Below are 25551 nucleotides of genomic sequence, written 5' to 3'. Positions count from 1 at the left end.
ACTAAGGGGCCAAGCCCAGCTCCTGAAAAACAACCCCATACCATAATTCCTCCTCCACCAAATTTCACAGTTGGCACAATGCAATCTGAAATTCATCAGCCTCTCCATGGTTTCGTCCAAGGATCGCGGTTCTCCCGTCTCTCTCCTGATTTATGACAAGCCTCCACGCTTTTTCACAACCTGTTTTCTGGCACCACACAGCATGGGGTCTGCTGCACTGTTGCGCTTCATCCTCGCTTTGGAAAAAGAAAGAAATACGGATGTCCTGGAGACGCATTTTGTAAAATCTGCCGAAAGTCCGAAAATGTCGAGTCTTCTGTCGTTCACAGGGGGTCGCACTGAGGTCAGTCGGCACAAAGAGGCTGGCAATCACAGGGCACTGGCATGCACTGACTCACTACAGAGCAAATTGTGAATGAATGAATGAAAGCTGATGAATAATAGTTTGTGCCAGAGGGGTAGATTATTCTGCATTCTTTCCTGAGTAAAAACAGAAGTATTTTGTAATATATTAAAAACTGTTGAAATATACTGATTTTGTTATTTTTATTCTTTTTAAAGTTCCAAGAATCTGCAAGAACACATTTTTTCCAGTGGAGGACCCTCTGACGGTTTTGAAATGCTCCCTATTTTTGAGGTCTCAGTGTCATGATCCTCTCATTTAAGTTTAATTGTATGTGTGGTTTCTGGGTTTCACTCGTGGCTTTGCCATGTTGTCTGCCGTTGAGTTACCCTGATCCTGCCATTAGGTTACTCTGATCCAGCTGCTGAGTTACCCTGATCCTGCCATTAGGTTACTCTGATCCTGCTGTTGAGTTCCCTTGATCCTGCCATTGGGTTATCCTCATCCTGCGGTGTTTCTCGGGTCCTGCCACGTTTGCCTGTTCCAGCCATTGGTCCTTAATAAACTTCACTTATCGTTCTTCCTGCCTGCTGTCTTGTGCATTTGGTTCCGCCTTCTCTGCTTCAATGTGACATGGTTGGAAAGCAGGATGCTAGTCCAGCTTCATGAATGTGAACATCCACACTGGCAAAACCTAATCCAGGCCCGGTGCAAGCCAGACTATTTGCATAAAACTTTCAAAATATGGAGTTTACCTACAAAAATATTGGATTTGCAACTAGGACCAGGCAAAGTAGGAAACTGCCCTGGCTTCCAGAACTCAAAGCATCCTGAAAGCTTAATTTATAATAGGGCACTCTGTACTTTTGATGAGTGTCATGAGACATTAAACAGCTGCACGAGGTTTTTTAGCTTATGCTTTGGTGAAAGGTTTCAGCTGTCTCCGTGGCACCCAGACTCTATCCATTAGCTGCTGAAACGACAATGTGACACCGTACAGGACAGCCCTTTTCATTTGTAATACATCATTTCTGGCAAATACCTGACCCCAAATAAAGATATACTGTGTGTCAACATGCTGATCTAATTCAAATTGTCTGGCTATCAGTGTGTTACAAAGTAATCAATTTGAGTACTCTGATTACTTTTTTGTTGTAATGAGTAACGTAACGCATTAGTTCTGCAATTCAAGTAATCCGTTATTTAGTTAGTTTATCATAAAAGTAACTACATAGCGCAGCAGTGTAACATGTTACTTTTCAATGGCAGTAAAGCCAAGATGCACTTAGCTTAGCTTAGCTTAGCTTAGCATAAAGACCATAAGGTGGGGGAAACAGCTAGCCTGGCGCCAAAGTTTTTTTTTTTTTTTTTTTTTAAAAAGATAATTTAAGAGGGTGTCTTAATTGTTTTATCCCAGAAAAACTAAAGTGCAAAGATGACACTAAGCAGTCAGATGCAGCAGCTTCCTGCAGTCTTGTCGTCACTGTGCTGTTGCCGGGCAACCAGAGGAGCTCCAGGAAGTCACAGTCAGACTTCGCTGCTTGGTTTTGTGCACATATTATGACATTCCTGAGGTAACACTCTTTACGTTCGCATTCTTTTTTTCTGTTTCATCAAATCGAAACACAGGAAACATGAGGGGACGGTGGAAACAAAACAGGAGCAGTGCTCTAGGTTTTACTTCTGCATTTTGTACTATTCATATAATCTAATTATAATAAAAATAATTTGTATTAATGAGTGAGACAGATTATACTGTGCAAGGTATCATTCAAATCGTATAATTGCAGTGATGATGCTGAAGGTTACTACCCTATGAACAGAATTACAAACAGCAGCAATATCATTTTTGTCATTCTAATTATCGCATATTTATGATATTTAGATTTTCAGCTGACATGCTGTGGGACATGATGTTTCTGTATCGGTGCATCCACTTCCAGTCTTAACGCACGGCAGTGCATACAGCCAGCCGAGGCAGGCAGACAGTCAGACAGACAGGTCGCTCCAGAGGTGACCGGGGAATCCTGCTCTCTCTGCGCCGGCAGACAGAGCCTCCTCCTCGGCCACTGCTCCTCCTCCCCTCCCCTCCCTCTGCCCTGGTTGCGCGCTGGGGGATCCGACGACGTCACACGAGCGCACACACACATACATACACACACACAAACGCAGACACACACGTACACACGCCCTCTCCCTCTCGCTCTCTGCCGCTCCGTCTCTCTCTCTCTCTCTCTCTCTCTCTCTCTCTCTCTCCCTCTCCTCTATGCTGCTATTCTGGGAAGTGGCGTTTGGAATAACCCCCGTGTGCGTATGAGTGTGTGTGTGTGCGCGTGTGTATGTGTCTCCTGATTTCACCCTCACGCAACGCGCACACATACACACACTCACAACACAGTCAGACGCACACATTTTTACTGTCTGCCCTGGCTGCAGGAGTGGAGCTCCGGCAGCAAAGAAATCCGCTCGGAGAAGGATTCCTTCCATTTTTACGCGCAACTTTTCCTCCGTCGGCGTCGTTTCCACCGCTCCGCCTCGACTGTTGTGGATTTTCTAACAAACCGTCTCCTGGCTGTTTCTAGCGGGCGACCAGCGAGGTGTCAAGCCCGCCCGGAATCGGATCTCCTGTCACCGCCGCTTGTTGTCATTTTCGCACGGAGACGGAGACGCGCAGCCGGAGCGCAGACAGAAGGTAAGCGCGGGGAGAGAGAGAGAGGGGGGGGGGGAAACGAAACCTTTTTTTCCCCCCCGGACACATTCTCACACATTTCACACTGACAGCGGGTTTTTCCGCGCCGTGACGGACAACTGTGGTTGATTTTTATTTTTTTTTTCACGGCACTTGATCTTTTGTTTAGCTTATAAGGGCAAGGCTATGCAGGGGGAATACCCCGGGCACGCATTGCATTGCATGCAGATTACCCAGGTTGCGTAATATCCTGAGGAATTTGCAGTAGCCTGCACGGCCGGGCTGGCTGCAAGGCCGGGGGGGGGGGGGGGGGATGAGTGTCGGTGGACATGAAGCTGTGAAAGTGGAAGCTCGGATAGGTGCGATGGTGTGATTGCTGCGTCTGGGGAAAAAAAAGGTCGATTTTCTGCATGTGTGCGCCGCCAGGCACCGGGGCTGCCCTGCGCGCGTCTGGACGGCTCCGGCTCGCAGAAGCGCACCTGCAAATCATTGTTTAACCACCCTCCTGATGTTCATGGAGCCGCCGTGTGAGTGTTTTTAAAAAAAAGTGAGTTTCAGCTGTGACCTTAGCGCACTCCCTTTGGTATTTCCTCGTTGCCGCTACAGTGAGATCACCGCGGCTGAGGCGGAGTGCGTGTCGCTGAGAAATGTATCCCCCCCCAAAAAAAGACGCGAACGGTGTTAGAGACAGAGTTCTTTTTTTTCAGAAGGGAGTGACTTTATCTCATATGCTCATCGTTTGTTTCCTCTGTTTGTGTGTCCGTATGAGAGAGAGAGAGGGAGAGAGTGAGAGAAATGGTGGGTGGTGCGCTGGCTGGTTCCGGGAATGTTCCATGACGTGTTGCCGTCTAGAGAGGGGCCCCAGCCGGGGAGACTCCGACGCACGGCCCGGCCCTGCTCCCTCTCTCGCTCTCTCTCCCTCTCTTCCTCTCTAACAAGCCTGCTGATACTCCTGAGCTGGAAAATATTTCAGCCTTTTTTTTTTCGCTGCACTTCTCCGGCACAGATTTACAGCCTCATCATATAAGCACGCTGTGTTGCTGCGCGTCATAATCCCGTGATCCGCTGCTCACTCCCGCAGGGAAAGCTCTGTCACTTCCCCTGCGCCTCCGCCCCTCCAGGGAGAGGTCAGGGGTCAAAGGTCAGGGTCAAGCACTACTGTACAGGCTCTACTTAGAAATGATAAGTACTCCCAAAAATGGAAATTTACTCATTATCTGCTCAGTCTAAGTCAGGTGGTGTTTCGTGGTCCACAAAAACATTTCTGGAGCTTGACAGCTAGACAGCGTTGCAGCCAAAGCAGATGGGAACTTGTTTTAAAAGGTAAAAACATAACAGAAAAACAAAACAAAACAAAAGAGAAACTGGTTCTCCCGAAGCCACAACATCACAAACTGATTTGGAAAAGGTGATATTTACCCTCCTGTCAAAGCAGAAGTCTTCACTGTAACTGCTAAAGTAGCACCTCGTCTGCAGCTGGTGCTCAACCTCAACAGCAAAACAACATCTTTTCAAAATCAAGTTGCAGTTATGGAACATAACTAAGTACATTTACTTAAGTAGTGTACTTGAGTACAGCTTTGTGGTACTTGCTCTATACTTAAAGGTTAACTTCACCAGTTTTCCACAGGCTATTAAAGTAAACCTTCAGAAGTAGCTGCATCTGACAAATAACCTCCAGTGATGTCACCTAGATGATAAATTGAATTGTGGGTAATGTTTGCATGGTCACAGCAGCATTAGAGGCCCTCCTGTTACACTGCTGGATCAAAATCAATGCAGCAGAACCGCAACATCTTTTCTATTACACACATTCTTCTTCCCCTTTCCAAAAGCTGGTGCCTACATTACCCACAATGCAACTTTGCCGATGAGTGACATCACTGTAAGCAGTTCGTCAGATTATATGCAGCTTCTTCTGGAGCCACAAAAGGCTTTATGCTACTTTTTTTCAGATATGCAGTAGTACTCACTAAGATCTCCAAATACATGTTAATGTGTAAAATTGGTGGAGTTACCCTTTAAATATTTTCATTTTCTGCCATTTTAAACTTCCTCTCTGCAACAGTTATTACCATATGTACATAAAAAATAGTTACTAGTTACTTTGGAGATGACATGCTGCGTTAGAGACCAAAGTAGCACATTTTTAATTAAATGTATTTTACCAGCAATCGGACAAATAACTCTGATTATCAGAATAATGCTGAATATTGTAGCCTCGCTGATAATGACTTGACCCAAAGTATCAGTATCTGTAACTATATATACAATTGTTGGTTGGTCGGTCACTTTTGTTGCTCAAAAGTCCATTTTGTAAGAAAGCTGATTTTTGCTCACTTTGGGATTGTAGGTTGGGTCTCTCGCCATCCCAAAGAATGAGACTCAGAGATGAACTTACAGTGGACCTTTGAGCACATCATTGCCAGAAAATTACTTTAAGCCTACATCTAATATCATACACTTTAGGGCTTTTACTCAAGGCTTTTGCATCTACCAAACTAATATTTTCACTAGTTATCTTTACTTTTACTCAAGTATGACTTTTAGGTAGTTTTCACAACACAACATTGGGGATCTTGGGGGATTCTGCCAACTTTCATGTACCAGACGAGCTGTATTGAGCCATTTTAAAGCAAGTACCCAGCTACTTCCGCTGAACGCTGCAACACCTCTGTGCGGTGAAGCTCCAGGAATGCACTGCAGACTACGAGACTTCACCTGACTTTTCGTCAGCATGGCTTTGAGGAGATGATGACTGAATTTGAACTTTCGGGGTGAACTTATCCTTTAAGTGCTCTCCAGCAGGTTGGACACAGTGCGGCCAAGCTGCTGCCAGCGTAACTATTTGGTTTGGTTTTTGGAGCGGTTCTCTGGTGTTTAATATGTCACAGGGACGCAAATTAAGGACACAGGGACCCTAAAGATCAAGTGTCACCTTCCACGGATGCAGTAAGTAGATAAATAAACAAATCAGAATATTTACTGTGCATTGTGAGAGGAACAATCGGTAGGTATTTTTCACAAAGTGTCACTGTGTCCTTGTTGGCAGGGAAAGCAGCTAATTTTAAACTCAGACTGACACTGTAAAGACGGTATTTTTAGAAACAAACTAAAAGCTGCGTGCGCTGCCGAACAATTAAGGCAAATGGAGGCTGAACGCCGACAGAAACAAATGGAGTGAAGGGGGGGACGCTCCGCTGAAGAGGAGCAGCAGCAGAATCTGGTGCCGGACGGGTTTTGTGGTGTTTGTGGGGTTTGTAAGCCTGCAGCTGAAGAGATCATTACAGTATGTATTCTGCTGTCAGGGCACACACGGCGTGCACGGCTGCGGTGCACGTGTCTCTGGTGAATGTGTGTGTGAGCGTGCACGGGGTAAGACCGACCTACGTACCATCTGTCCCGCTGCCACCTCAGATGGCCATCGGGTTGTACTGCGTAGGCGCGAGCCTCCATGCACACACACACACACACACACACACACTATTACCAGGGTGGATGGGCGTGCAGAGAACGTGCGCGAGGTGCGAGTTGATTTCGGCTTGAAACGTGCAATTAATTTAATATGTAGGCCTCGTGAGAACTCAGTGTGCATACGCAGGTGTGTCTGAGCATACCGGTACTTAACACACAATTAACCAGCAGTAACCAGTGGTGCCGAGACGATTACTCAAGGTATCCGAGTACAAACAGTTTGGTTTCATGCACATGCAGATTTGACAGTAAACGCCGTCACCCAGCGCAAGGCTGACGCTGTGCTACGCGTTGATTTGTGACGTGAACGTGAACTTTCGGCCTTGACAAACGAGGACAAGAGAAGACAAAGCAAAAACATCAAACTTTTTTTTTTTTTTTTTTTTTGTGAGCGTTTCGGTTTCCAAGTGGCCGGGCTGCTGTTTTAGCAGCTGTGCCACACTGGCTTTATAGGGCCAGTATCCATGTGTTTTTTATGGATCCCGCTGCTTTTCTCACAAGACACGCCCTGCTCTGTCTCTGACTGACTTCTGTCTTTTCGTTTTCCAAGATTAAAACCATGACCACCTCAGTGTGATGAAAGCCATGATGGCTAAATAAATCCATGGAGCATTTCAGTGGGAGGAGGCGAGACACTAGGTGAAGTTCAACCTTTTTCCCGTTGAAAAAAACTGTCACAGATCCCTTGCGAGGGATATCAGTGGGGCCCATGCCCGAGGATGAACGTCTGTTTTCGGCTGTCCTCCCATGGGTGCCTGCCTTGGGTGCCAGGGTGGTTAGCTGGATAACCAGAGAGAGGGAGGGAGGTCAGTGGACCGCGATAAATTTCCTATTTAATCAAATGGGGAAAGAATTAGCCAGTGTGCTATTTCCTAATTTTCATGTTCAATGGTTGTCTGGTGTTAATGAGTTGTGTCTGGGGTTTTTCATGCCGTTGGTCTGCAAAACAAACAGCCAGCGGCGGAGCTGATGTCTCCCCGGTAAACACATCAAAGAGCAGCTCTGGAGGACGAATGACCCCGAGATGAGCAGCAGTAGACCGAGCAGGAGGACGGCGAAGAGGTCGTTGTGTTTACTGGGGAAACTCCTGCTCATACATTGCTGCTCCAGGAACACAAGAAGAACAGCAGCAGTTTGAGTTAAGAGTAGAAGGAGCAGTAGAGGTAGAAGGCAACCAATCAGAGGCAGACTGAGGCGGGTCTTTTGGAGCAAGAAAAGCCGCGAGGATCTATAATAACACACTATTTACCTGCAGCACTGGTCAGGGGCCGCCCAGCACACATATTAGGATTGATTGGACAAAAATATCTTAACCCAAGGACCACAAACTTACTTTTACAGCGCTTTCAATCACATCTCATCGCCCCCCTATGAGTATGGTTTATAGCTAAACAGGTGGCGAGGGTTATAACCCCTGTCTGTGTTTAAAGACGGTGTAGACTGTGGACAGGCTTATTGATCGGCTGCAATACAGTTCCTCTGCTCTTGATTTATTACATTCCTGTGTGGACACTGTGTTATAAAGAGACTTACATGAGGCACGCTGTGGTATGCGAAGAAACAAAATACCCAGTTAGGTTTGCAATAATGACTTGTACGCTTGTACGTTGACGCTGTAAAAAAAAAAAAAAAAAAAAAGAGCAGCACTCAGGTTTTGACTATGTCTTTATCTGTGCCGTTGCTTTTAAACCCGCTTAATTATTATCTGCGTGTTTGCTTCCGGCTAATTGTAGCTGTGTTCATCTCCTCCCGTCCGTCTCGCTGCTGGCTGTGTATCAGCTCGCCGCAGATGTGATTAGCTTTCTGTGTTTGCTGTGAATTAAGACACGACATAGCTAGAGAATTTGAATTGACACACACACACACACACACACACACACACACACACACACACACTGCTGGGCTTTCATTACAGCTTTGTGCGGCTGGTGTTCATCCTGGAGTGAATTCGGCGAGAAAGTGTTGCTCTGCTCTGCATTTGGGCATTCTCTGTGTCACTCAGTCGGTTATTGTAACATATCAGCCGCCTCCGAGTGGATTATCGCCGACAAATAACACCGCGACACGGTGACACCGTGCCCACCGGTTCTCCGGAGTGAAGTGAAAGGGATTCCTCCGGAGGGCGGCGAATCGAGGGGAGCCTCACACTGAGCTGATCCAGCTCATCTCGCCGAGCTGTGCCACTTTCAAACGCAATTGCAAGGTTTCACCTGCACGTGTGTGTGTGTGTGTGTGTGTGTGTGTGTGTGATCACCTGAGAGCTGTGGAGGAACCTGAGAGCGCTCCAGTGACTGAGGTCCTGACAGCGACGGCTAAATTATTAAGACACACACACACTCACACACACACACACACACACACACACACACACACACACACACACACACACACACAGTTAATGAGTTGGTTGACTGGCTTCTCCTGATCAGTTCTTCTTCTGTGTTTTTTTTTTTTCCTTTATACCTGGTTGGACATGCAGTATATACACCTGAGGAGAGGAAAAGGTGTGAGTTACCTCCTGAAGAAGAAGAGAGGAGGGAGTAAAGGAAAGAGGAAGATGAGTGAAGGGAGGAGGGAAGAAATGAGAATGGAGGAAAGAAGAGTGGAAGGGGAGAAAAGAAAAATGGAAGTAGAGGGGGGATAAGAGAGAAGAAGAGGAGAAAAAATCACTTAGGGGAGATCAAGGAAGCAAGGAAAGGGTGAAGAGCTAGGAGAGGAGACAAGAGGAGGAAAAAGGAAACAAGAAGCAAGGAATTGAGGGGAAAGGATACTAGAGCAGGGGAGAAGAGAGGAAGAAAAAGGAGTGCAAGTTGAGGTGGGACGAAATGAAAGGAGAGAACAGGAGAGAGGAGAGGAGAGATGAAGAGAGGTGAGGAAACGAGAGGAGAGAAACAAGTGGAGAGGAAACAAAAGGAAAGAAAACTACAAGAAGAGGTGAGCAGAGGAAACAAAAGGAAACAAGAGGAAAGGAAACTAGAGGAGAGGAAACTTAGGAACGAGCGAAGAAAGGGAATGGCAGGAGAGGAGGGAAACAAGTGGGGAGGAGGAGCGGTGATAGGAAGTGAACGGATGGACGAGGATAAGAAACAAGAGGAAAGAAAACTAGAGGCGAGGAAGCAAAAGAAGAGGAGAGGAAACAAGTGGAAAAGACAGGCGATGAGATGAAAGTAAGTGAGAAGAGAGGATGGCGAAGGAGAAGGAGAAAGACAAGGGGTAACAGAGGAGTAAGAGGTTTCCGAGCTTCACCGACAGACAGCAGTGTGTCTGTTCTGTCAGCTGCTGACACACTTTTCATCTGAAGGACTTTGCTCCAAGTGTGTGTGTGCGTGTGTGTGTGTGTGATCTCAGCATGTTGTCCTCAGCTGTACAAAAGGAAACTCCCTCTCTTGTCCCCCCACACGCAGCAGCCAGATGAGGACATCGCTCTGTCCCTCAGCCAATCAGTGATGACTTTGTTGCCGCGCGCGTCAGTTTGCTCCACTCCAGCCAATCGCCTGGCAGCTTTTCGACAGCCTGGGAGATGTGATAATTTCCCACCTGCGAGATGCTCGGTAGCAAACTGTGTGTGTTTGTTTGTGTGTGACAGAGAAGAGAGGCCGACATCGAATCCTCTCTTTACTCCAAGGGAGGCGCTGGATGTCAGGTGGGCTGTGTGTGTGTGTGTGTGTGTGCGTGTGTGTGTGTCTATTTAAATTGACAGGGAGATTATAGAGAGATAGAAGGACAGAGCGAGAGAGAGATAGAGAGAGAGACAGAGTGAGAGAGGGACCTTTACCCAAACTGGCCTACTTTCTCAACAGCTTGTAATTAGTCTCACTTCATGCATTTATGCATCAGACAGTCGAGCTAAATCAGTGTTTTGTAATCAGAAAATCCCAACTGACAACAATTACTCTCCTTTTAGTGTACACTGCCTGTCAAGGGATTACTATAAATCATATACAGTAGCTAATATATACAGAAGGATACTCTACATATACATACAGTGTACTCTCACCGCTGCAGCCTTGCTTGAATTCTTTTGTACCATTTGAATAACACGGTAGAGGTGTTGTGTTCCTTGATGATGTGTTGAAGGTGCGAGAGCCTGTCGCCCTCATCTCCTTATCACCCCACTATGGCTGTTTCATCTTGTATTATTCCTTTCTGCACTATATATAATTCATTTTCTGACCAAAAATATCTACATTTGTTATGTAGCATAGACAAACAGTGAGTGAATGGTGCAAGGCTGTCGCTAACAAAGTGCTCCTGCTAATGCTTTCCCTGAAAACTGCCTCAGAATATAGGCCGAACCCTCCCGGTGGCTCAGTGCAAAGCTTAGCATGTGTAGGTTTGTGTTAGCAATAAGCTAACATAACGATTATCAGCCGGCTCGGCAAAGCACATGCTAATTTGGGGTTATTAGCTCTATTTTAGGTCAGGGTACTACTTCATGAAAAGCTTTTAAAGGTAATAGTTTACTTATAGTACTGGTTGCTGTCAGTATTTTGATGAAGAGACCAATGTCAATTTAAGTTTTTTTAATTAAGTGGTCTTCACCATGTTAGCTATTATCATGTTAGCTTAGCCAGAGTTTAGAAGAGCAAAAAGGAAACTGTCAGCCAAAAGAGAAGAGTATTGCAATTCCTTCCAAAAGTCCCAAAATTAGAACCGTCTGGGATTTAGCTTCATGATGAGAAACAAGGAAACTGAGCCCAGCTGGAGACTCAGCTAGCTACTTGGTAAGTAAGCTAATTGCCAGGAAATAACACTGTCTTTCATTTCAGTTTCTGTAAGTGGTAATGAGATATGACTTGTAAAAAGGGCCTTTGGATGTATAGAGGCTACTTAAGCTTACTTTTCCCCTACACTTGCTGCTGCCAAGATTTTGATAATTGTTCATTCAGTGGTCCAGAACATGTTTGCCGTTAGCTCAGCCTGAGTCTAGAAGAGGCAGTTTGCCAAAACTGAAAAGAATATGCATTCAAAAAGCTTCAAAATTACGTTGTATAGGCCTGCTATATGTTGTCCCTTGTAAGCTAAAAAGCTAAAATCCGAAGATCAACTGGGATTTGTTACTTAGCTTCATGATGAGAAGGAAGAAACCAGGCCTAGCTGCTTGCCAAGTAAGCCAACTTGCCATGTTTTGTGTTTTAAGTTGAGAGAAGACTGATATCAATTTTTGTTAATTCAGTGGTCCAGAACATGTCATAGCATGTTACCTAGCAGTGCAAAATGATTGAATTTAAATGTTGTGTCTTCTTAGCTTATATGCTAGCCAGCAGTACAGCCATCTATCACTTGGAATTTGTCAGTTTTATGATGAGAGGCACGAAATTAGGCCCAACAGTACAAGCTAGCAGCTTACGCAAGCTAATTGCATGGAGATCGTGCTGATATATTTTTTTTTTAGTTTGTTTCCTGGTAAAAATACCAGATTACTTTTGACACAGCTTTGCGAGGTTTTCCTCTCTTGTTGCCTGTATTGCTTAACCAACAAGAACAGAGATAAAACTGACATTAATCTCATCTGTTAAGATTACCTTACTACTTTAGATGCTAAAAAATCTCAAAAGCTGAATCTGTCTTTTTTTATTAGAAAAAACAATGCAGCTATGAATCATGAATGCAAAAAGCTGAAATCAGTGGCTGGATTTAATAAAATGCTATAAAAATACACAACTCTAAATAAATGTACAGGTCCTTATACAACTTTCATAGTTTGCTTTTATGTTTTTCTTATTAATATCTCTGTAGCTAACTGCTAAAGTGTCATTGACTTGACATCTTATTCCCAGCAGCTTCGGTGTATGAATCAAAGGAGGTTTCAGTCATCAAAAGTACCAGAAATGAGCTTTTCATGTTCATCACTCTGAATCTGGAGCCGCTACTCCGTCACTTTCAACAGTCATTTGGGCAGAAATATGAATTTTTGCACCTACAGAAATGAAACCAGAACTAGAAAAGAAAACTTTACGACTACAAAACCTGTCGTTCACTTTTGAGTAAAGTGTGAAACTCACTTTCTGTCAGTGGGAAACTCTCGCTTTCGCGCTTGCAGTAACTCACGCCTCGCATCTACGTACATGTAAAGCCCTGCGCTCAAGGAGTTGTCTGTGGTGGGGATGTCCAGTGGCATTTTGGGAAATGTAGTAGATCTAACTGACATACAAGAGGAAAGGTTATGGGAAGTAGGTCAGGCAGAAATGTCAGAATAAAATGAGCTGTGTATCAGAGGGACTTTTTGTTCTTCAGCTGAAAATCTCAAATTCTATATCTATAATCTATCTATAATTTTTAATGCATTTCAGATGAATTGATTCTGACCAATTTTTACATAATCTGAGCGAAAATAACCAAAAATATGAACATTTTGATAACTATACACAACGTGCACAACACTCACACAGAAATCTTTTTTTTTTTTAGATCATTTAAGAGGACGTTACTAATAATGAGCATCTTTTATCATTTTTTCTCAATTTGTCCTTTACCTTTTTCTTTGTTGAACCTTTTTCTGAGCTGTTCCTTTAAAAAGTAGTGTTTTCAATACAAATCAATATAAAAGGAGCAGTAAATCTTGAATATATATCTCTCATGTTGAACCCTTTGACCCTTGTTGGCGTGCCGTTCCCGGGCTCTGCTGCCTGATCCGATATTATCTGCTATAGTTGAGTTAGCAACAGCACAATGAAAACACAGAGACGGTTACTGCTGCAGGTTTAGGTTGAGTTATTTGCATATCCATACAAAAGATAAGAACACTTAGAAAAATATCAGGGGATGAAAAGAAATCCAATCTCAGCGGGTGACACAGAACAGAAATCCTGACGGGGTTTGAAAAGAGGAACAACAAGGAAAGAAAGTGACAAGAGAAAACTGAAAATCAAGATGACAAACCGATGACACGAGTGATCTGAAACTTAAAGACGGAGAGTCGTGTGTTTTTATTTGTTTATCGCTGGATTCATGGAAGGGTTTGAAATGTCAGCGTCAAATACTCACAATCTGCCGAGAAAACGACTGGCGAAGTGTTTTTTGAAATTTTAGATTACAGGCAGGATCAGAGTGTCACTTCTGTCGTTGTGGAAATTTTGCAAAAAAAAAAAAACATTGTTGTTCTTTACTGACATGAATTGCAATTGACATTTATACACTGAGAGTCTCGTGACCTTTTGACCTTAAAAACTATAAAGAATATGCTCACAGTCCATGCTTTTATTTTGACACCACATGGCCCAAAGTATGTGGACACCCAAACTCAAGTGTGATCTTGTTTTTCTAAAACTATAGACCTGAGTCCGCTGCTTCAGACACAAGTGCATCCATGGTGTCCAGCACTGACACTGGGCGATCGGGCTCATGCTCTGCACTCATGGTGATGGATGTGGTGTGGCACATCTGCCAAACCAAACTGGGAGACTTTCATTATGGCGCAGGTCTGTGCATGAAGGCGTTGTTGTTGTTCTGAAACAGGAAGGGGTCTTCCCCAAGCTGCACACGATTGCTGAAAATATTATTGTATGCTGTAGGCAAATAGTTTTGGTTGGGAGTAGTCGTCAGGCGACCCGAGGAGACGCCAGGGAAAGAAGCAGTCCAGCACAAAACTCCCTGAAAGATTCCAAATATTCTTTACGCTCTGGTTTTGTATGGACTAAACAAATGTAATTTCAGCGTTTGAAAATGTTTGCAAGTATGCAATTTCATAGTTTGGAACATTGTTATTACCATATCTGTGTAGAAAAGGTTGGAGAGCTGAAGCTGATCATAAATAAACCCTCAAATCTTCAGTCGGCTGAGGACTGACTACAGCCGATTGATCTGGGAAAAGTAATTTAGTTGGTTTTGATGCTCTCCGCATCGATTTGACATTCACTCGGTGGTGCCCAAAACGGCCTGGGTGCAGCACCTTTAAACCTTATAATGGTCAGGGAAAACCCTGCTGATTTAACATGTTCAATCGAAAACCTTAGAAGTGCCATAAGTTTCCCCTTATCGACCAGAAAGCTATTAAGTGTATTTCCCATGAAGTACAAATACTGCTTTAATGCGTGCCTTATAATATATAATATATAAGACAAAACGATACAGAGGACTTCTTTATTGAGCAAAAGTGGTGCACAGGAATTCATGACCAAGTTTTTAGTGAATGATTTGCCTGATGGCGGCCTTGTTCAGAAACTTCTAGTACTGAAATGCTGCAGAATAAAACACCCTTTTAAGCTCATGAAATAGATCTGAGTCTTAATCCTTCTCTCATCGTTTCTCCTCCAGGGGTTGTGGCCAGTTTCTGGACTCGACCAGAGGACGAGCAGCTGCATCAGGTAGGACTCACAGAGAAACACCCAACTGTGTGTGTGTGGTTGTTATAGCCCACAGTCATGCACAGAATAGCAGTCACAACACAGGTAGACAACAGAGCCGACAGGTGAGGTGAAGTGGAGATGCACGAAATGGGGTCGTGAGGTCACGGGAAGTCAAAATCTGTAGTTTACGCAGCAAAAGTTGTCACCGTGAGGCCCAGCTTGCAGGAGAACAACGTGAGTGTAATGCATTTTCAGGTGCAAAGAATAAGGTCAGTGATGGCAAGTTGAAATTATTGGCAAAATGGTAAGAAAATCCAGTTTTCAACGTCAAACATACTCAATTAAATCCCTTAAAACGGAGTGAAATTAGCTTGAAATTTTCTTTTTTGGAATTGTATGCCAGTGATGTGACTGCAGATGAAGATCGTAGAAACTCCTGGACCGTGTCTGAAAGCGAGGAGAAAATGGTGGACAAAGACCTCCTTTGTAATAATAACCATCAATATGATTTAAAATGGCTGATCCTTTTGTTCTGAGGGAGGGAGAGGCTTGCACAGAGAAACAGACGGTAAGACAAGGAGACAGTCGGGCTGTATTCATTTAACCAGAATTACTCTCGCTGTTTTCTCCCGGCTGGTTGCCGGGGCAACCGTCCAGCTTCGTTAACAGAGGTGTGACCTCAGCTGGGAGTGTAAATGAAAAAGCTCACTTTCATGGTCCTGCCGCCTGCCGTCATGTAAAGTTTCTCTACTCCCGTCTCCTTTTTCGCTCCGTGCAGTGATCTCATTCTGCTGTCGGTGGACGCGGGCTGGTGCTCAGAGACAGCTCTGGATGAGAATTATTGAGATCATTTCACAGTTACACAATGAAGACGTGATGGGGAGTACGCATTGTAATGCCAGGTGGAGTAAAAGAGGCGTAATCCAAGAATACGGGGGAAAATTATGAGCGAGTATGGTCTCGGCGCCTGATATTGATATATTGATCTTTCTTTATGCATCAGAGTGTTTTGATTTCTCGCTGTGGGGCTGCTCGCTTCTGTTACAGCATAAGAAAGACAGGAAAATGATGATCAGAATGGAGAGATTTGGGTTTTTAAATGTCTGACAGTCTTTCAAAAGAGAGCAGCGGTGCATCTAACAATCAGTCCCCCCCGACCCCGTGGCAAACTGGATGCATTAATTGCATTGATTCACAAAGAGAGGCAGGTAGTAAAACAAAGAACAATATGCTGCGATGAAATTAATTATATCTGGATAGAACAGGAATATCTTAAGTAGATGTAATGCTGTTTTTGTCATGGTTGGGGGCAACACAGCAGGCTGTCGTGCTGAAGCCAGAGCCACTGGATCTGTGTAATCCTTTCTAATATTTTGGTGTCTCTTCGTCGAAAAAGACACCCTAGATTTCTGATAATTTCGGCAAAACGAAGCGTAGGAGACAACATCCTGATATGACATGAAACTGACTAAATAAATCTCACGAGATCACCCTAGAGCATTAGTTTGACGCCTTAAATCCAGTAAACTGACATTGTGGGACAGGTTAATATCCTCTGAGTAATAAGGAAATCTGAAATCTAGAAGTTTGGTTGTGCTGTGACAACGACAAACTAACCTGCCCACGTGTAACGCCATTAATATTGGGTTTAAAGTTTGAAATGCAATCATTTATGTCGTGTTTCACATCCAGGGAGACTTAACGGGGGCTAGTCAACGACAGAATAAGCTTCGTTTTTGTGTTTCAAACTGCAAGCATTCTAAAAACAGATATATCGACTGTGAAGGCTCACGCACACCTTCAGTTTCCTGTAGACAGGCGAGTAGGAGGAAATATCCAAAGACGGGAGGAGATAGAACTCCCTTGCACTTGCACACTGCTCTTTTACTAACAATAAACCTGTTTTCCGAGATATATTAATATTAGGTTGTTATTAGATATCGCAGATGAAGTTGCAGGAGTTTGACTCTTCTGGTAAACTGATATATGGAAGCAACCCATCTGTGTGGTCATCAGGGATCAGTCAGGTCGGGAGGGACGCATGTTGAATCACGAAACGAGAGAATATTAGAGAGAGCAGCAGAATGAAGCGCCGGTGGAGGATCGATTAAGACGAAGAGACGGTGAACGCAGATTGAGGGCTGCCGCGCTGCGCTCAGGATTCAGCCAACACAGAAGGATGGGTGCGAGGACGAGGGGGGATGCTGGACGCTGCAGAGTCAAGTGTGGCTCTTTTGCTTTTCTTGCTTTTTAAAAGGTGTGAGGCTGCAAATAGAAGAAGCAACGGTGGACTGTGTGTGTGTGTGTGAGGGGGGTGAGTGTGTCAGCGGTGTCACTTCCTCTTCCTGTGTAACAGACGGCTTTGTATCAAGGATGTGATGAACTATATCATCCAGACTACCTCTGTCTCTCCCAGCCGCTCTCACATCGTCCCTCTCCTATATGTGTTACCACCCACGACTCTGCGCGTGTGTCTGTGTGTGTGTACGCGCGTGCATGCGCGTGCGTGCACAGTGCACCGAAATAGATCATGTAAAGCAAAGATTACTATCTGCACCTCAAAGCACAAACGAGTGGGCTTTTAAAGTTCACACAGTGTCATCTCTGTGAAACACACAGTCACACAACAGAAAACATGCACAGGATGTGAGTCGGTGCTTGCAGACTGTGCACATGCTGTAGAATGCACATATTGTGTGTGTGTGGTGTGTTAGGTGGGTTTCAGGGGACGCAGACGGTGACAAATGTCAGCGGCTGCTCCAAACGGTGGCAAGCTGTTCAGTCCGACGGAGACAGAGAGCGTGCTGATGTGACTCGTCTGCGGCCTGCAGGACTGCTACACTTAAATGATGAGTCGGTTCTATGATGTTACGGCTCTACAGTTTCAGGGTTGGTTGAGTTTAGAAGGCACAAAAACAGCGTGGTTAGGTTTAGGGGGAAATGACTGTACATTTAGGGCTAGGAGTAAGTACCTTGTTCATGTTGATTATTTGTGCTGACTGCCAGAGTGCGTTTGAGTCGAGGTTCATCATGAGGTTTGCTGGATGAGTCAGTGGTTGTCCTGCAGGACCATGAACTGGACCCTGGTCTCGTTTTGGACAGTTTCATCAAATGGTGTGATGACTCATACTTGCGAGTCAGTGTAGAAACACGCCTGTTACAGCACCGACTTTTATTAACAGTACAGCTGTAGAGTCAATATAGATACCTCATAACCATTTTGGAGGATAAAATGACTCCATCTGCAATCAGAGACTGTTTTATTTGAGGAAGCTGAATTGTTTTAACGTCGACAAATAGCCCTGAAAATGTCTTGTTCATCTTTTATCGCGTCATTTTAAACTTTTGCAGCGGTCTGTTGGTTTGGTAACCTCAGCACACTGACCCCCCCCCCCCCAAAAAAAAAAGGCTTGGAAATGTTGTTAAAGTGCCAAACCTTTGTGTTGGAGCTATAATTACAGAGCAGCAGCAAGATCCAAAAACCCACTAAATGAACCACATCACTGGAAAATAGCCGAAATATCACTGAATGAAGTGATATGACAAATAGAGAGAGAGAGAGACAGAGAGAGAGAGAGAGATGGAGCACCAAATGGATGAGGGCGCCATGGTAACCACAGAATCGGTCCACAGAAAAAATGTAGAACCAGGAGTGGACAGGAAGCCAGTGTTGAGCTTCACATAAGTCCCTGGTCACCGATTGGCTAGAACAGACCAGGAAGTGAACTTAAACGCAGTTGGACACACACACACACGCACGCACACACACGTGCACGCAAACTCACTCACCTCCACTCCCACACAATAGTAAGTTCAGATAAAGAAAGTAGAGAAAAGGCAGGAGGTGAAGAGGAAGAAGAAGTGTATGTTCTGTTTCCATGGTGACCACGGCTTGGTACGACGGATGCAAGCTGCGCCCTTGACACACACACACACACATACACACACACACATACCCTCTCGCTCACACATGCACACACGGACACACACACACACAAAGGGCAGAATGATGATCATGTGTATCGACTAACAGCTGTGTCCAAATGAATGGCCTTTGGGTGAGCATCATCACACACATGCGCACACACACACACACACACACACACACACACACACACACACACACACATACTCTAACTGTGTGTGTTCCTGTGTGTGTGTGTGTGTGTGTGTGTGTGTGTGTGAGAGCAGGCCAACAAGTGAGATAACAGAGCGGCAGAATTTGACTAGCATTATGGGATATGACTGTTGCCGCGACAACAGCAGTTAGTTTGGTTCCCATTTCCTCCAGGTAACCAGAAGTCCACTGGCCTCTTTGTTTGTACATTCAAATCACATGGAAAGTAGTGGTGTGTGTGTGTTACTTTGTGTGTGAATGTGTGTGTGTGTGTGTGTGTGTATATAGAAATATATATATATATATATATATATATATATATATCTGTATGTATGTGTGAGGGAGTGTGTGTAGTGGTGAGTAGAGTGCGGTACCATAAGGAGCTCTGGTTTCACTTCCGCATCGTTCTTCATGCAAATGAGGGCTTTGTTGCTTCTGCAGCCTGCACACTTCCTGGACATGCTTTGTGTGTGTGTGTGTGTGTGTGTGTGTGTGTGTGTGTGTGTGTGTGTGTGTGTGTGTGAGTGTGTGAGAGAGAGAGAGAGCGAGAGAGAGAGAGAGACTTGGCATAAGAGGCTCAGTTTGTGGAATTTCTGTTTTTATATTTGCATTGGTCTGTGCATGTTTAATTTATGTCAGTTTGTTTATGTATTTGTGTGTGTGTCTGTGTGCTTGTACAACTTGTAAGGAGGCCGTGTGTGTGTGTGTTTTGGCACCAGTGTGTCGTCTCATTGATGTGTGTGCAACCGCCCCAGCTAACCCTAACCGAACCGTGACCGCGTCGCAACATCAACAGTCCAAAACGCACGACGCGTGAACCGGTTGTCAGCGGGCTTTATTTTGTCACACCAGGATGTCACATCGTATTACTAACTACACCGCAGAGCCGTTCACATGCTAAACTGGCACTGGGGGTGGGACGTGTTGGATCTGATTCTAACAGAGAAGGAAAAGTCAGAGGGATCCAAAAAGTCATCCGAAAAGTTGCTGACCAGGCTTCGGATCAGCTGACTGACAAAGAGGTAGCATCAAGTCAACAGTTATTAAACTGTAGTAATTGTTGTAACAAGCTAGGAGAGTAAACAAATATGTATTTTGATGTCAGAAATTGTAATATACAGTAGTAAACTGTAACAAGAGTACTAGTAGTGAACCGTAGTATCATTGGTCTGGCTCAGCGGCACTGCGGCAGCGATTCTCTGAAGGCTAAGGCTGATCAAAACAGCGTCGTGCGTCACTGACGGCTCATTCACACTCAACATGAATTGATTTTATGTTTTTCATTCATGAGTCTGACCTCTGACCCTCAGTGAACCCTTCAGACCGTCCTCACACACTGTGGGTGAAGTCAGACAATCACCTGTGAGTGCAGGATGACGCCGAGACATTCAGAGAGAGAGAGAGACAGACAGGCTGTCAGTGGGAGGAGAGAAGGAGGGATGAACGGAGAGAGGACAAGGTCAAGAGGGAGAGGGGATGATAATTAGGTGGCATCACCTCCTCCACCTCCTCTCATCCGCCATCCCTCCTCGCTCCGTCGTCGCTGCTTCTCTTTGTCCATTTTCTCTCTCTCTCTCTCTCCCTCCCCTTCCTCACCTCCACCTCTGACTTCTTCTTTCCTGTCTCACCCCTCTCTATACCTCCCACCGTCTTCTCTCTCATTTCCGTTGACGTTTTTCTTTCTATTCCTCCCCATTATTCTCTCATCCCCTCTGCAAATCTTTTCTTTCTTTTCCCATCCCTTCTTTTATGTATCCTCTCCTCCTTTATTTCATCCGCTCATTGAATTTTCCCCTCCATCTTTGTTTTCTATACCCCCATCCTTCTTCAACTCGCATTTTCCTTCACTCCTTTACTAAATTCTCTCTCCTTTCCTATCTCCCTTTTTTTCCCTTTACTCATCCCTAATCTCTTATCTTCTTCTCTTCCTCTCTTCCTCCTGCGTATCATCGTCTCCTTTTCTGGGAGTCCTTCCTTTCCTGTCAGTTGTTTTCTTTCATTCCTCTTCTTCCCGTTTCTCACCCTTTTATCCTCCCCATCCTTCCCTTTCTAAACCTCCTTACATCTTTTATTTCTCCTTCTACCTCTGCTATCTTTTCTGGCTCATCACTCATTTTCTGTCACCTTCTCACCTCACCTCATCTCTTCTTTCTTTCTTTCTTTCTTTCTTTCTTTCTTTCTTTCTTTCTTTCTTTCTTTCTGTACTATTTCCCACCTTGCCTCTTCTTCTTCTTCTTCTTCTTCTTCTTCTTCTCGGTTCATTGCTTTCTTTCTTCCATCCTTCCTCTGTCTGTCTCTTTTATCCCTCTGTCCTTCCCTTTCTACACCTCCTTCCATCTTTTGCCTCCTCTCTACCTCTCCGTGATGTATCCCTCCTTTCCTTTCTCTTTCTACCAATCATTCTTTCCCTCTACTCCTCTCCTATCTTTCCTGTCTCATCCCCTCTTTGTCACCTCTTCTTTTCTCTCCATCTTTAACTTCCCCATCCCCAGTTTCCTCTTGCCCTCCTCCCTTCTTCTATCTCTTTCACCTCCATCTTTCTCTTTCTGTACCCCCCATCGTTTAGGTAGGTGAGGATTAGAAGGTGTTACAAGAACATCCCTTTCTTCTTCTTCTCCAGATCCCTCCCTCTTTACCTTTTCTCTTTCACCTCATCCATTGTTTCCTTTCATCGCTTCCTCTTTTCACCCCCCTTCTCCAGTTTTTTTTTTAACTCTGGTGTCGGCTCTCCTCCCCGAGAGATTAAGGGAGAGACACAAAAAATGTGTTTCATCTTTCCTTCCTTTTCCCTCCATCCGTCCTTTTCTGTCCTCTCCACTCTCCCACCCCTCCTTGCTTCCTCCGTTTCCTCCCCTCGATCCCCCCCTCCTCCGCTCCCTCGCTCCGTCATCGTGCCCTCCGCCCGTCCTCTTCACCTCGCTACCCTCCTCGCCGTCGTCTTTTCATCGCTCCCTCCACCCCTCCGCGATCTCCTCTGCCAGGGAGGAACAGGTGGCTCGCCTCTGCTGTGCCACTCGGTGGCTTCTTGCCCGAAAACACAGAGAGAGAGAGAGAGAGAGAGAGAGAGAGAGAGAGAGAGAGAGAGAGAGAGAGACGGAGAGGAAGGGAGAGAGGGAGAGATTGCGGCCCCTGTCAGTGCCCTGGCGCCCCTTCTCGTACCATGTGACAGACGGAAGGAGGAGGAGGAGCAGGGAGGAAGTGGAAGAGGAGGAGGAGGAGGAGGAGGGCGTCCGACCGAAAGGCTGTGATTTTCTAGACTGAGGGAGAGAAAGAGAGCAGCAGGTGCTTCAGAGTGAAGCACTCTCACAGACGCACACATGCACTTAAAGATAAGAGCCGCCGGGATATTTCTGTGCCCACACCAGCGTGACATCATTTCCTGTCCTCGCGCAGGAAGTCAACACACTGAAGAGCCTTCGGTGTGCGTGTGTCTCAGCCCGGCACTTCAACTTCGACGAGGGAAAGCGCTCGAAACGTCTTCCTCCTCGCGCGATCCTTTGTTCCCCTTTGTTCCAGCTGTCCCACATTCATCTGGAGGACGGTTTTGTTCAAACAGAATCGCAGAAAGAGCCTCCAGCCTCATTTCAAGCGCTCATGCCTCTTTTTTCTTTTCTCCGCCATATGCCTCCACCTCCCCCCCTCCAGCTTTATTTGATTCTCTCCTCCTCTCATGTTAATCTCAAAATTGACATATTTGGGAAAACCGGGGATTGAGCGTCTTCCTGTAGCCGCTAGGATTAGCCGCTGCTACGGTGGCTAGCCGTCCCCCCCAAGCTAACCCCACATGCATGGCACTAAGCATTAAGGCTGATTAGCTCCACGCTAGCTCACTCATACTCAGGGTATTAAGGCTTAAAAACTAGCGCAGCTGGCTAGCACCTTGCTGCCTCCCGTCAGTCATACGACGGGGGGGATTTGCACATGCTAGCGACAGTCGGTTGCCAGGAGAGGCCGAGTGGGCTAAGAATTAGCGCTTCAAAGAGAGGAAGTAAATCTGGCGTGACCTGAAAACTCATCCCTGATGTGTTATTTTTTCGTGGTTTTTTTTTCTGCCTTTCTTGCAGTCACAAGTGTTTAAGTGTGGAGGAACGTATGTTGTACATATAATACCTGGATGAGGGTGGAGAAAACGTACGTCTGCTCCCTCACGGCTCTAAGAGTGGGCAGCGAGACTTTAGTGAGCGAGCAGCAAACGTCAGAAGCTGAACAAAAAGCAGCTTTTATGACTGTTGGCTGAAGCTGTTGAGTTGTTTTTTTTTTTTATCTTCACTCAGCTTCAGTATTACGCGCTCCTCCGTAAGTTGACCGCTCATCGTGTTTAACACTGTGGAACCTGTAGTGGAGAGGCTTACATCCATCACGGCCGAGGCTGAAACCAAAGCTGTTTCTCTCTGCCGATTCAGAGGTCATTTAAGGACTCCTCCGCTAAAAATACAGCAAACATGACAAAGTTTATTACTGTGTCCAGTATGGCAGTTTCTCTGTCAGGATCAGGTTTTTGTGCTGGAGAGATTGGGATAGAGGAACCTGAAGGTCCTGTTCCCCGGGGGCCATGGCTGTTTTTTTTTTGTACAATATCGTGCAAACTACTGTTGCATGTAAGCACCTTATCCTGTTTCCTGCCTTTGCTTCATCCGCTTAATTGGATAAAAAAGATTGGACAATGAAAAGTTCCAGTATGACTAACAATGACGAAATGAAATTGCTCGCGATCATCTGGAAAGAGGGAAACCGCCGGTGGATCCAGCTGGCAGCCTCGAACCAGAGTAGTTGGCACGGACCGTATGAAGGCATCAGAAACCTGGACGATGGTGTGATCGCAGGTAGCCGAATAGCCTGGATTCTCTGTGCTCCACGTGGAAGTTTTATTCTGAATGTGATGAAGCCAGGAAAAGATTAAATCTAAGAAACTAGAGCTCGTGTAAACAGTCGCAGTGTCTCCACAACACTGCAAAAAAACACCAGTGTAGCGCTGCCAAATGAGTGCGTTCAGTTTCTTTTTTGGCACCGTGAGGACTGTTTGGAACACTCTGAACACGGCTGATTAGTTTATTGTTCTGCAGGACTGGTTGGAAAGTTTCTATGAACGTTCTGAGACATCCAAAACTGTCAGTGTAGAGACCAAGGCACCTCGGTTTGCACACACTGCTGCTTATTGTACAGTTGCTCTGTGTTTAACCTCCGGTGCTCGTGTCGAAGGTTCAAGTGAAAATTTGTCTGAACCTTTTTTTTGTTGTCATCCAAACTGTCACAGTCAGTTAGCGGAGATACAGTACAGAGCTCTCCGCGTTCCCGCAAACTCAGGGATATTTTTTTTTCTGCTGTCCACGTTTGAAATTCATTCTCTTTCACAAGCAGTTCCCTCTGTTCTGAATGGAAACGTTTTGTTTCCAACGTATATTTTTCCATGTGAAAATGAAAAAAAACAAAAAAAAAACAATGACTATTCGGCCAAATCCAAGGGTTTTTAATCATTATCAGCTCCTTTCAGACCTGATATCAAGCTCTGTCCCGAGTGATCCGATCCTGTGTGGAGAGCTGTAAGTCTGTCAAGTCAAACCTGGCATTAACATGTGTCTCAACATGCGTCTCAAGTGACTGGATCTCAGTTCTAAAGTCTGAATTAAACACTTTTTTTTTTAAAGGAAATTCACAACTCAGTGTTTTGCATTTAATGCTGAATGTACAATAAGGCCCAAACAGTTAGGAATCTGTCAGAAACAGCGCTTCAAAAAGTTTATAAAGGTTCTCCTCACTTCACAACTCACAAAACTGAGCGATTTTCAAAGGGAGTCTGGTGTCTTTTTCCACAGGCAACAAAAAAATTTGCCCATATTGGTCATTTTTACTGCGTTTGTAAAAATGTGACATGTTTACCTTCGATGAAATGTCTTTTTTCATAATTGCGGTGTAAATGGTGAAATCGGTTGAAACGGTGTCTTCAACCAGCTGCTAAAAACGCCCCAAAACATTGTGATTTTCCTTGTTGTGACGTGAGTGAAAGTTAGCTTACGTATTGTCTTGATTTGCGTTTTTATGGTATTTTCTGATGCTAAAAAATGTATAATATAATCGTATTTCTCATAAAATGTGAACAAAATATTTACATTTCCTAGTGGAGCTAGTGGAATTCTTCTTCTCCCTCGCTTTTCTCCTCTTTTTCAACTCCTGTCAAACTTAAACTTTTCCCCTCCGACTCCTTTCATCTCTCTGAGTGTCTCTCTTCCTCTTTTCCTCTTCCTCTCCATCCCTCCATCCATACCTCCCCCTTCTTTCAACCACTCCATCCCTTCGCCTCCTGTTTCATCCTTCACTCACTCTGATCCACCTCCCTCCTCCTCCTCCTACTCCTCCTCCTCCGCCTCCACCTTCTCCTCCTCCTCCTCTTCAAAGCTCTGTCTATCTGTCTCTGGATTCAGTCCTCTCCTCTCTTTCATCCCCCTCTCCTCTCCTCCCTGCTCCCCTCTCATCTCCCGTTCTCTGTTCTCGTCCTGTCTCGACTCGTCACTTCCCGCTTTGCCTCCTCTCTGAGGTGCTCCCCTCCTCTTTCCTTGCCCTTCGCTTCCTCCTCTTCATCTCTGTCGTTTTCCTTTCCCCTTTCTTCTCTTCCCCTCTTCTTCCTTTTCTCCTCCTCCTCTTT

The 25551-nt window shown here is 45.1% G+C and overlaps 1 protein-coding gene across 3 annotated transcripts in view; it reads left to right on the top strand.

Annotated features, from left to right (window-relative positions):
- Positions 1–2623: 2623 nt before the first annotated feature.
- hivep2a (HIVEP zinc finger 2a) overlaps positions 2624–25551 on the top strand; it is a 119799-nt gene continuing 96871 nt past the window's right edge. Inside the window, exons 1-2 of one of the 3 annotated variants that reach the window (XM_037085420.1) lie at positions 2624–3035; positions 14763–14812. The gene's annotated coding sequence lies outside the window, so the exon portion shown is untranslated. Of the gene's footprint in view, positions 3036–10825; positions 11231–13815; positions 13928–14762; positions 14813–25551 lie in introns of those variants that run through there. The other 2 variants (XM_037085421.1, XM_037085422.1) reach the window with 2 other exon arrangements.

This window comes from Acanthopagrus latus, chromosome 22 (genome assembly GCF_904848185.1).
Source record: "Acanthopagrus latus isolate v.2019 chromosome 22, fAcaLat1.1, whole genome shotgun sequence".
Lineage (NCBI taxonomy): Eukaryota > Metazoa > Chordata > Actinopteri > Spariformes > Sparidae > Acanthopagrus > Acanthopagrus latus.
Note: the sequence above shows the minus strand (reverse complement) of the source record. Positions and strands in the feature narration are given on the sequence as shown.